This window comes from Carassius gibelio, chromosome B1 (assembly GCF_023724105.1).
Source record: "Carassius gibelio isolate Cgi1373 ecotype wild population from Czech Republic chromosome B1, carGib1.2-hapl.c, whole genome shotgun sequence".
NCBI classification, from domain to species: domain Eukaryota; kingdom Metazoa; phylum Chordata; class Actinopteri; order Cypriniformes; family Cyprinidae; genus Carassius; species Carassius gibelio.
Window position 1 is genome coordinate 33,912,026 of NC_068396.1, and position 12,392 is coordinate 33,924,417.

A 12,392-nucleotide genomic window follows, 5' to 3' on the forward strand; every position below is an offset into this window, starting at 1 on the left:
CACTCCATTGGCACACGGGAGCTCCCCAGCACAGCTGCTGTTAAGGGGGGGAGAATTCGAACACCAGTCCCCATATCATCAGAGCAGTTACAACCACAGTGGCCCGATCTTGAGAGGTTCAGAGAAAAGGACACAGTGTTGAAATTACAACAGCAACAAACGTTCAATCGGAGTCACCGTACTCAAACCTTACCACCTCTCCAGCCTGAACAGCATGTGTGGATCAAACCCACACACACAAAAGGGACTGTTGTTAGTCAGGCACAGACACCACGCTCATACGAGGTGGAGACCCCGGAGGGAGGACGGCTGCGACGCATCCGTTCACACCTCAGGGAAGTTCCATTGCCTCCAGCATCAGGTGATATGACGGTGACTAGGTCAGGGAGACTGTCTAAGGCTCCTGAGAGACTGGACCTTTGAACATGAAACACATGCATACACACCACAAAGAAAAAAAAAAAGTAACTTTCTGTTTGAAAAGTGAAATGTTCATTAGAAAAGTAATGTTCTGATTTATTGAATTTTCCAGTTAATTTAGGATAAAGTCTACAAAAAGGGCTACTGTGAAGTAAAATATCTTCTGTTCATTTCTCTTTGAACTTTTTTACGTTTGAAAAAGGATTTGAAGAAACTCGTAAAATCAAAAGTTAAGTGAGTGAAATAACTTAGTAGCCATTAGGGCTGTAACGATATGCAATATGAAATCGAAATCGCCATACGCAGGTCCACGAACCTGTATCGCGATGTGAGAAGGCAGAATCACACCCCTCCTAGAGTTATCCTTCCTGTCCAGATCCAATGCTTCCACAATTTTAAATTACTATAAATATTATTTGAAGTTAACATTATAAAATACGTTTGAAGGAGTCGATTAACGCGGATACGCGTTACAAGTCATTTTCTCCTGATAACCCCGAAAGGAACTTAAATTACACTTTCTGTTTTAATCGTACAGATAAGAGCAATACATCAATCGAATCTGTAAAGGGTCTACTTTTTTTGGATACAGACATAATAACAACAAAACTTTGTTCACTTATAAAATAAAGATAACAAACAAGGTGTGCTGTCTGCAGCCTTTGTCTGCGCTGATCGTCATGTACAAACACGTCATTAAAATGAACTGTAACTCAGTGAATACTCAACGAAGAGACATGAGAGAGATATCTATAGAAAGCTTGACATTTCTACTTTTAAACTAAACAAGTGCTGCCGAAAACAAATATTCTGTGATAAAGTAATCCATATGAAAACAACGCGATGTCTGTTTTTCACGTCTCCCTTCTTTATATTTAATGTGACCACGGCCCCCGTGCTGAACGCGCTATTCCAATTCAAACTGAAGCGCTCGGCTTGAATACGCCCACACAGAAGAAAAAGCAGCGAGACTGTTTCTTCAAGTTCTTTTTATTTTACTGTTTGCTTCGCGATGAGAGGAATAAGACATAATTCACCCCAAAAAGATGTGATGTGGTTGAGGATTTGAGAAATGGATTTCCTCAGAAAAAAAAGAATGAAGTCCCCTATTCAGCAGAGATCATAAACATGAGTAAGTCTCTTTATATTTATTTATATACTTGTAATAGTTTTCACATAACGTGTAAACATTTTAGCCTACTAGTTAGACTTTCCAAACTATAATTCCTGACTAAATGTATAATTAAGTGAAATATTATGAAGTTTCAATAACAATATGCAATACTATATCATTCAAAAGCTTGATGTAAATAATATAAATGTAACAAATAAATGTAACTGTAACAAATGTAACAAAAATGGTGTTCTTTTAATACATCCCCCCTAAAAAACCTGAAAAATATTCTCAGCTCTTTTCAACATTAATAATAATAATATTAATAATAATTATTATGATGATAATAATAATGTAAGGGTTACATTCTTTCTTGTAACCCTTCCCTCTCAGTGACAGCTGACTGAATGGCTCATTATGCAGCTCATTATGCGGGCATTTGTCTTCTCAGGTGTAAATCACAATGATATTCATGATAGTTGACGCCTACTTGCATATGACTTTTACCAACAAAAAGTGTCTTAGAAAATTTAAATCAATAAGTGAGTAAACAAGATGATTTTCACATAATTTAGAAAGAAAAATTCTAGGCTACAAGCTCCAGTTCTCAAAAATCCCGGAACCCATTGTTCTTTATGTGTGTTTTTTGCCTTATTCAAGTGTTTTAACATTTTTAGTTTTTCACTAACATTTTTTTTCTCAAAAACACAATCATACATGCATTTCACATATTATTATAGCCCAGTTTGTGCTGATTACACTAAAATTAGACTTTAACCATTTAGATATTTATAAGAAACTGAAAAAAAAACAAATGTCAGGGCATGACAAAACTTCTCCAGGCCCCAAAAATACCCTTAGACTCCAGAGGGTTAATAAAAATATATATTATATATATATATATTTATATATATATATATAATATATATATATATTTTCCTCAGAATATCTTTAGAATTGTTTTGTGAAAGCACCCCCCCCCCCCATATAGAGGTTTGTATCGTACCGTGGGTCAAAAATCGTGATACGAACCGAATCGTGGGTTTGGTGTATCGTTACAGCCCTAGTAGCCATACTGTTGAAGGTATTGCATTATTTAAAGGTTCTGTTAAAACAGTTAACTTTCATCTAAAAAGGGGAGATGTTATGGCCACGGTGAAGATAAAGATGTTTGAGTGCAGAGTGATTACGAAGAAGAAGTGGAATAAAAAGTTATCTGTTTACATCCTGATAGTTGTGTCCTTGAATACAAAGTTATAGAGGAACAATACACAGACATATGACTGACAGATGTGTCCTCCAATTAGTATGGGGCGCTGTTTGTGGAGGCGGGGCTTGGAGACCATTCGCGCACTGAGAGCCAAGTGAGATTCTGCCAGTGTCAATAAATTGCTACAAGTCATCTTTCTCTAGATGTCTATCGGTTACGCACATTTCTCAGTAAGTTCACGTCAGTTCTGTGAAGGCATTCATTGTTTCTCTGGCATTATTTAGCTCAGAGGATTGTACAGCGGTCAAATCTAAATGGGCTGAACGAGAGGAAGTCAGGTCAAGTCACTTTTATTGTCACATCACCACAGCACATGTGCCTTGGTGAGTGAAATTCTTGGGAACTTTCTCCAGAAATTGCAGATGAAAAACATATAACCAACAGACTTCAACAAGTGAAAATGCAATATGCACATACATATGGTTAGTACACAAAGTGTACCATTAGACAAACTTACAGTTAACACTACACATTAAACACAATATGTACATACATACAGTTAGCATTACACATTATACACAGAACTATACACGTTCTACATTATGTAAACATATATACGCATAAAAATACGTCAATGTGCAACAGAGTGTATGTGAACTGGTTACAGAAATGTCATGGATGTGCATCGGATGGTATCCAGTGATAACAGGTAGATTATTGTATTAAATGATTATTGTGTATGTATAGTCCAGTGTTGAGTTGTAAACGTTAAAGTGAAGTGTGTGGCATACCATATTGTGGGAGTATGCTGTAGGGTTTATCAGTTCTGACTGTTTCATTAGTCTGATAGCCTGAAAAAGCTATCCCTCAGTCCGTTAGTGTGGGATCGGATGCTGCGGAGACGTCTTCCTGAGGGCAGCAGAGAGAGCAGTCTGTGGGATGGGTGGCTCACTGATGATCCTCCGGACTTTCCTTATGCACCATCTGGTGTAGATGTCGTAGAGGGAGGGAAGCTCACCTCCAACAATGTGGCTAGGAGTTCGCACTACCCTTTTCAGAGCTTTACAGGTGCCAGCAGTGCTGTTTCTGAACCAGGCAGTGATGCAGCCGGTCAGGATGCTCTCTATAGTGCAGGTGTAGAATGTTCTGAGGATGCTGGGGCTCATTCCAAACTTACTCAGCCGTCTCAAGAAGAAAAGGTGCTGATGTGCCTTCTTCAGCACTGTGTCAGTGTGTGTAGACCAGGTGAGATCCTCACTAACTGCGTTTCCACTGTAAGGCTTAAAGCGGGCGTGCTAGTGCGTGCCAGGACCAGTCGCGTTTCCACTGTCACTTCCGGGGCTTGATCGTGCCTCGTCGTGGCCAACCTTGGGACAAAGCGAGCCAGCTGGGGCTAGAGGAGGGGTTATGAACAAATGAGGAGTTTCTCCGTGTCTGGAGAGCTCAGCGCTGCAGATCATTACAGAAAGATAACAGCTATAACACCAGCATGTCACGGTTCATGAATCGGCTGTCTCACACTGAGGTGTCTGCTTGAGTGTAATTGTGTGGGTGTGGTTTTCTCGTTGTGTTAATTAGTGTGTCCAGCTGTCGTTGATTTCACCTCCCTTTATATGCCAGTAATTTCCCTCTCATGTTGTCAGATCGTTGTGGTTGTTCCTTGGTGTGCGTCCAGTTCTCGTGTCTCATCAGCCCAGTTCTCCGTCTGGAATTGGTCAGTTCTTCGTTTCATCTGGATTTAGTCAGTTCCTCGTGTCGTCTGGATGTTCCACGGTTCCTGGGTTTCTACACACTCTTCACCACACCACCACCGGATCGCCATCTCGTCCCTGCTTCACCACCACCTGATTGTTTGTCCCCGACCTGTGTCTTTACTCTGACTCTCATTTATTAAACCTTGTTTACTTGCACCTTGCATCCTCTTGTTATTTCATCACAGAATGATCTGACCAAACCATGGATGCAGCAAGCACTTCTCAGCTCAAGGATTTCATCGCTCACAGCATCTCGCGTATGTACCAACAGGGAGAAAACATTTTAGGCACAGGTCGAGCGATGCAAGCACTCGTGAAGCAGGTGTCCGAGCTCACCCAACAGGTACAGCTTCTATGGACTCCTACTGCGCTCCCCACACCGCCCGTTCCCCCACCACCAGCGCCTGCTGCAGCAGAAGGACCAGAGCCACGCCTACCCACACCAGAGGGATATTCCGGTGAGCCTGAATTTTGTAGAGCATTCCTCATGAGATGTTCCATGCATTTTGCTTTACAACCACGTACTTTTCAGAGCGAACAGACGAAGGTTGCGTTTGTACTAACCCTGCTGTCAGGGAGAGCAGCGCTTTGGGGAACGGCAGTGTGGGAGAACGGTCACAACTGCTGCACCTCGTTCCAGGCACTCTCTGAAGAAATTAGGAGAGTTTTCGATCGGGCAGTGGCGGGTAAGGAGGTGGCCAGATTACTCGCCGAACTGCGACAGGGAGAAGGCTCGGTGGCGGATTTTTCCATTCGGCTCCGCACCCTGTCCGCAGAGTGCTGTTGGAACGAGGAAGCGCAGTGGGATATGTTCCTGCATGGGCTGGCTGACCGCGTTTATAAGGAAATTTATGCCATGGACTTACCAGAGACGCTGAACAGACTGATAGAACTCGCCCTGAGAGTGGACGCGCGTCTGAATCGCGTTACCCGGCTGACACGCCCCAGCCGTCCACAGCTCAGCTCAGAGAACCACCAGGCCGATGGTGCGAGCGCGGTCAGCCCTGCATTCGATCAGGAGCCCATGCAGATGGGGAGAGCTTGGCTATCCTGGGAGGAGAGAGAGAGGCGGAGATCCCAGGGTCTTTGCCTATACTGCGGCCGGGCGGGCCACTTCATCCACTCCTGTCTGGTAAAAGAGCAGGCCCGGTAGTAAGTATGAGGCTACTATCGGGTGGGATCTCCTCTGAGAAGCCCTCATCACCACCATCGACCCTCCTCCCGGTAAGACTGAGATGACAAACGTCGAGTAAAGAATTCTTATCCTTTGCCGTTGATGTCTTCAGCTTTCGAGAGGTTGCAGGGAGCATCCATTTTCACGAAACTGGACTTACGCAATGCATATAATTTGGTTTGCATCAGGAAGGGGGATGAATGGAAAACCACTTTTAATACCCCCAGGGGGCACTTTGAATATTTGGCTATGCCCTTCGGGCTTTCCAACAGCCCAGCGGTTTTCCAGGCACTCGTGAATGACGCGTTGAAAGACATGGTAGATCAATTCATATATGTTTACCTGGATGATTTATTGATTTTTTCTTCGTCTCTCCAGGAACACATTCAGTGCTCCAGAGACTCTTAGAGATTGGGCTTTTTGTCAAGGCGGAGAAATGCTCGTTTCATGCACAGTCTGTTCCCTTCCTAGGGTACATCATCTCTTCTGGGGGAGTGCGCATGGACCCTGACAAGGTTAAGGCTGTGGTAGATTGGCCAAGTCCAGATTCCCGTAAGGCCCTACAGCAGTTTCTGGGGTTTGCCAATTTTTACCAGCATTGCATTCGCAACTTCAGCCAACTAGTCGCACCTCTGACTGCCTTGACCTTTGCCGAGGCACTGTTCACCAACCTCAAAAGTCGCTTCGTTTCGGCTCCCATTCTTGTCACCCCTGACTTACCCCACACGTCAGTTTGTGGCGGAGGTCAACGCGTCAGAGGTGGGAGTAGGAGCAGTGCTTTCACAACACGCTTCCGCAGATGATAAGATGCATCCCTGCGCGTTCTTTTCTCATCGACTATCGCCTGCCGAACGTAATTATGACATTGGTAACAGAGAGTTCTTGGCTGTTAAGTTAGCGTTGGAGGAGTGGCGTCATTGGTTAGAGGGTTCTGGGGTACCTTTTATCATTTGGACCGACCATAAGAATCTTGAATACATCAGATCAGCTAAAAGACTCAACTCCAGGCAGGCTTAGTGGGCTCTTTTTTTCGCACGTTTTGATTTTGCCCTCTCGTACCGCCCGGGGTCTAAAAACATCCAACCCGACTCTTTATCTCGTATTTTTGATCCATCCGAACGCCTGGTCACTCCTGAGTGTATTTTACCTGAGAAAGTTGTCATCTCCACTCTGGTATGGGAGATCGAATCGAAGGTCAAGACAACCTTAGAAGGCGTAACGCATCCCCCTGGTTGCCCACTGAGTCGAGAATTTTGTAAATTACTGGGGGCCACGGTCAGTCTGTCCTCGGGCTATCATCCCTAGAGCAATGGTCAGTCTGAGCGAGCCAATCAGGACCTCGAGAGAATGTTGCGATTTCTGGTTGCCAAAAATCTGTCATCCTGGAGCCAACAGCTTTCTATGGTGGAGTACTCCCACAATTCGTTGCCAGTGTCATCCACAGGCCTCTCGCCATTTAAGTGTAGTTTAGGTTACCAGCCACCAATTTTTCAGAGTCTGGAATCCGAAGTTGCGGTCTCCTCCGCTCACGCACTCGTCCACAGGTGCCGCCGTACTTGGACTAGAGCCCGTGAGACTATACTCCAAGCAGGGGGGCGCATGAAGGCCAAGGCCGATCGCCACCGGTCAAAGCCTCCCATTTACGTCATGGGTCAAAAAGTGTGGCTTTCTACTAAGAATATTCCTTTCCGCTCCGTGTCTAAAAAGTTAGCTCGATTGATTTCACCTCCCTTTATATGCCAGTAATTTCCCTCTCATGTTGTCAGATCGTTGTGGTTGTTAGGCTGCATTGATTAGGTAAACCGGAACCGGGAACACTTCCCATAACACCCGATGTACTTGCTACATCATTAGAAGAATGGCATCTACGCTAATATTAGTCTGTTTCGCTCTTATTCCGAGGTCACCGTAGCCAACAGATCCAGTCTGTATCCAGATCAGAGGGTCACTGCAGTCACCCGGCTCCAGTACATATCCAGACAAGATGGTTGATCAGCACCTAGAAAGGACCTCTACATCCCTGAAAGACAGCGGAGACCAGGACAACTAGAGCCCCAGATACAGATCCCCTGTAAAGACCTTGTCTCAGATGACCACCAGGACAAGACCACAGGAAACAGATGATTCTTCTGCACAATCTGTCTTTGCTGCAGCCTGGAATTGAACTACTGGTTTCATCTGGTCAGAGGAGAACTGGCCCCCCAACTGAGCCTGGTTTCTCCCAAGGTTTTTTTCTCCATTCTGTCACCGATGGAGTTTCGGTTCCTTGCCGCTGTCACCTCTAGCTTGCTTAGTTGGGGTCACTCCATCTACAGCGATATAGTTGACTTGATTGCAAATAAATGCACAGACACTATTTAACTGAACAGATATGACATCACTGAATTCAATGATGAACTGCCTTTAACTATCATTTTGCATTATTGACACACTGTTTTCCTAATGAATGTTGTTCAGTTGCTTTGACACAATGTATTTGGTTTAAAGCGCTATATAAATAAAGGTGACTTGACCCAGATAGCCGTAATTTAGATATAGTTTTCAGATGGAAAAATGCAGTTTTTTATAAATGCTAGAAACGTGGCTTTCTAAGGAACGATTGCTATCAAATAGCACACTTAGGTTCCTAACAGATGACGAAGAATTGACAGAGCAGCCATCAAGTCTTAGACAGTGTTCTAGGTTATTACAAGCAGAGTTTTTAGGTCTTATAATTAACACCTCTGTTTTTTCAGAATTTAGCAGTAAGAAATTACTCTCCATCCAGTTTTTTATATCGACTATCGACTATGCATTCTATTAGTTTTTCAAATTGGTGTGTTACACCGGGCCGCAAATAAATATAGAGCTGAGTATCATCAGCATAACACTGAAAGCTAACATCATGTTTCCTGATGATATTCAGTTCTACTGAATTTTGTCAGTTGTACATTAATAAAATAATAATACAGCGTTTCAGTGTTGTACAACATTACATTTTAATGCCACGATATTGGTGTAATGGTAATTCACATGGAGCAGCAGAATTAACTGTGAGCCGCTCTGAAAAACTTTTTTTGTAGCTAAAGAGACCTCTTCAATGTAGTCCGTAGGCTACACACACTCATAAGATATTCAATGATCTATGCTAAGCTACAGCTAAAGTGCTACCGCCAAACCCGGAGATTGGCTGAATGGATTTGAAAACTCTAGGGGAGTTGGAAAATTTTCAAAAATAGTGGAGTGTTCCTTTATTAGAAAATCTTAAACTTGCTGAAAAACCCCTATTATTTTATCATTTGTAATGTATTTATTATTGTAATTAGGGGCCAAGCACCAAAGGTGCATAGGCACCTATTGTATCCATTAGAATTTCTTTTTATTATTATTCTTTTTTCACCGCAAGTCTATGTCAGCCCATAGAACTGCTTCCGAGAAAGTTGTGAAAGTTGTGAAATTTGGCACACTGATAGAGAACAGTGAGAAAAGTCATAAATTGCAAATTTGGAGTCTCTAACTCAAACTCTCTAGCGCCACCACTTGTCCAAAGTATCAAACATTTTATGCTAATAACTTTTGAACCATAAGCCACAGAAGGAAAATACCCTGACTCTTGCCGAGACATTAAAAAATCGCAAGGTTTAGTTTTTTCGCTATCTTTAATTGTTCCAACTTTTTCGAACTTGTCCTAGGTTGTTGAACCGATTGTCACAAAATTTGAACCAGATCATCTTAGAACTTGCGGTCAAAATGTTACTTTACCATTAGTCAAACCATTCTGGAATAGCCCGTAAACAAATTCTATGATATGAATAAGATACGAAAAAGTCATATTCTTGCTAATAACTTCTGAATGGTTTGACCATTCAACTGGTCTCTTTAGATTCGAGTCAAACCATATCCAAAGTTCGCATGTATGCCATTTTGGGCTTCAACCATTTTGAATTCTGTCAAAAAATTCAATATTTTAAGAATGCTTAGACTTTTTTATTATTAAAATCGGTAAGCATCTTGCCACCATGCCCTGATGGTACTCAAAAAGTTATAAACCATTTTATAAAAACGATAATAACTTTTGCACACATCATCATATTGTAATGAGTTTGCTAGATTCCTTGGAACATGTCAAGAACATTGATAACTGACTGAACCATAAATGGCTGAACTTCCTGTCCGCCATTCTGATTCATGTTGAAAACCTTTTTTTTTTTTTTTTTTAACTCCTCTTTAGACTGTGCTAACAAAATTTTATGGATTTCATGTCACTAAATGAAACTTGTATGTTAAATGTTTTTGTACAGAGCTTCTACAAATTTTAGGCATGTTGCCAAATTGACTCAGATGCTTTGAAATAATAACGACAAACTTTGCCATTGCCACCTCACACAGAACACACCAAAACGATTTGATTACAGCACTGCCTGTTGGTCAAAAGTGATAAGCCATTTAATAATATTACTAGTAGTTGGATTTATGATTTTTTAGCCATTTGAAATACAATCATTCTAAAATTGCTTTTATTATTTATTGTTGTAATTGCTCATTATTGCATTTGGTCTGATGCCCCATGCCATGCTAAGCTCCTCAATTTGCTGTTGGAGTGCTTGGCCCCGCAATTGCAGCTTGCAGCTATATTTATTATTATTATTATTATTCCCCATCTCTTCTTTCTCTCTTTCTTTTCACATATTATGATGCTTGTCTGTTGTCTGAATAACGAATTCTGCATTTTGTACCAGGCAATTTCAAGTTGTAGTGTTTACATTGTTCAATAAAGTTCATGTATATATATAAATGGAAAAAGTCGACCAGTTTATTTAAAAACGCCGCCATCGAAAATGTCCTTTTATATCAGAAAGGTGTTTATAGATTACGCTCGGCAGCTTGCAGATAGTTTATACATTTATAATATCAACTCTATCCAGTTACTGTTTTCCTGAGGAAGCGTGTCCTCCCGCCAGTGTTTCCAGATTGGAAATGTCCAAGTATCGTACCAGAAGTTCAAAATTATCGTATTTGGAAGAAAATTATCGTACACGAGTCAAAAGAGTTATTTTTCTATTCTTAACCAACAACATTTTGACACGACCTGCAAATTACCTGCAACTATTGTTGGACGGAAGTAGTGAGACAAAATACTATCCCATTATTTTCAGTGACTGTCTGCGTCGCAGCGCATATAAAGTCATATTAACATTATTTTTAACACTTGCTTTGTCGCGTCTAGTGAAGAAGGAATTTAGCTGTTTCTCCGTGGTGCAGTTAACTCCACCTCTGAGCCGCTGTCATCACAATCCTGCGTGTTGCCAGATGTTGAAGAAGTTCTTGCAGTCTTTGAGCGCAACAGTGCTCATTGGCTTTAAAGCAGGGCACTCTCTTAACACACCCTCAGGTGCACACGAACGCATTTAGTGTGTCTGTAATGAGCCGATTTAGTGTATGAGTAAAGAAGCCCTATGACTGCAACTACCATCATTTACATTTTCATAAAATTCTGAAATTATCGTACATTACTGGATTTTTTTCATTATTGATCGTATAATCGTACAGAGGTAAAACTTATTGTACAAATACGATAATTATCGTACGTCTCGCAACACTGTGCCGCGCGCGCCCCCGTGGTCGGTGATGACGTGTATTCGCCAGGTGGCAAGGAAGTCGACCGGAAGTTGAAGTCGGCTGCGTGCCGCCATCTTGTAGCAGAACTTCACTTGCGTTAGCATTCCCATTGATTCCCATTCATTTTGGCGTCACTTTGACAGCGAATAACCTTACATCTGAGGCATTTAAAGACTCCGTTTGTCCATTATTTATACACGACAATGTATAAAGGGCTCCATTACCTTCTATGTTACATTATGGCCCCGTAGAAACAGTTTTTGTAAAAATAGGCTAACGATTGCGTCATAACCACTCGACTCTCTGTCGCATTACCGTACAGACAGGAGGAGAAGCTCGCAGGCAATTAACTTAATATGGCGTACTGGCGTTACATTTTAAAATACTATACAAAATAATTAATCAGAATACTTAGTCCTGCTCACTCACGCCAAACAACTCCCCGCTCAAGCTCACCGTCTCTGCAAGATTAACGATGGCAGTTTGCACGCACAGCTACTAGAAGATTTACATCTGTCAGACAGGTTGCTGACGTCATCAAGCTTAGTTTGAGTCTGCGCGTCAGAAACGGAAGTGCTAAAAAACGCTAAAAATGGGCTTCACTTGTCTCAATGCACTACTTCCGCTTTGAAGTAATAGGGCTCGCTGAGTTCCGGTTGTCGGCCATTGTTTTGGCGTTTGGAGAAAATGTTACGAAAAAAGTGTGTTTATAGATTTCAGAGACAGGAGAAGGTATACAGCGCACACTGTTGTGTTCCGCTATGTACATCTTCTGCAAAGTTCAACGGAACTTTAAGTTTTCACAGTTTTCATGCAGATGTCGACATTAGAAAACGGTGGCTTGTGAACATACGCCGAGACGATTTTTGTAAACATTTTAGCATTGATCAGTTTAGTGAACCGCAAACACCAGAAAGTTAGTAACTGGCGCTGTGCCAGTGCTCTTTGCCTGGAATAATTACACAGTTAAAGCACTGCGGCCCAGTGTGTGGGAGAGGAGAGAGAGGCCTGCCGAAGTGGTATCCGCTGAACCCGTACCCATGGATGTAACAATGGATCATGATTACTGTAGCATTCCTGAGCCTTCTTCATTAGACCTGGCATGTGCTAAAGTAGACGAAC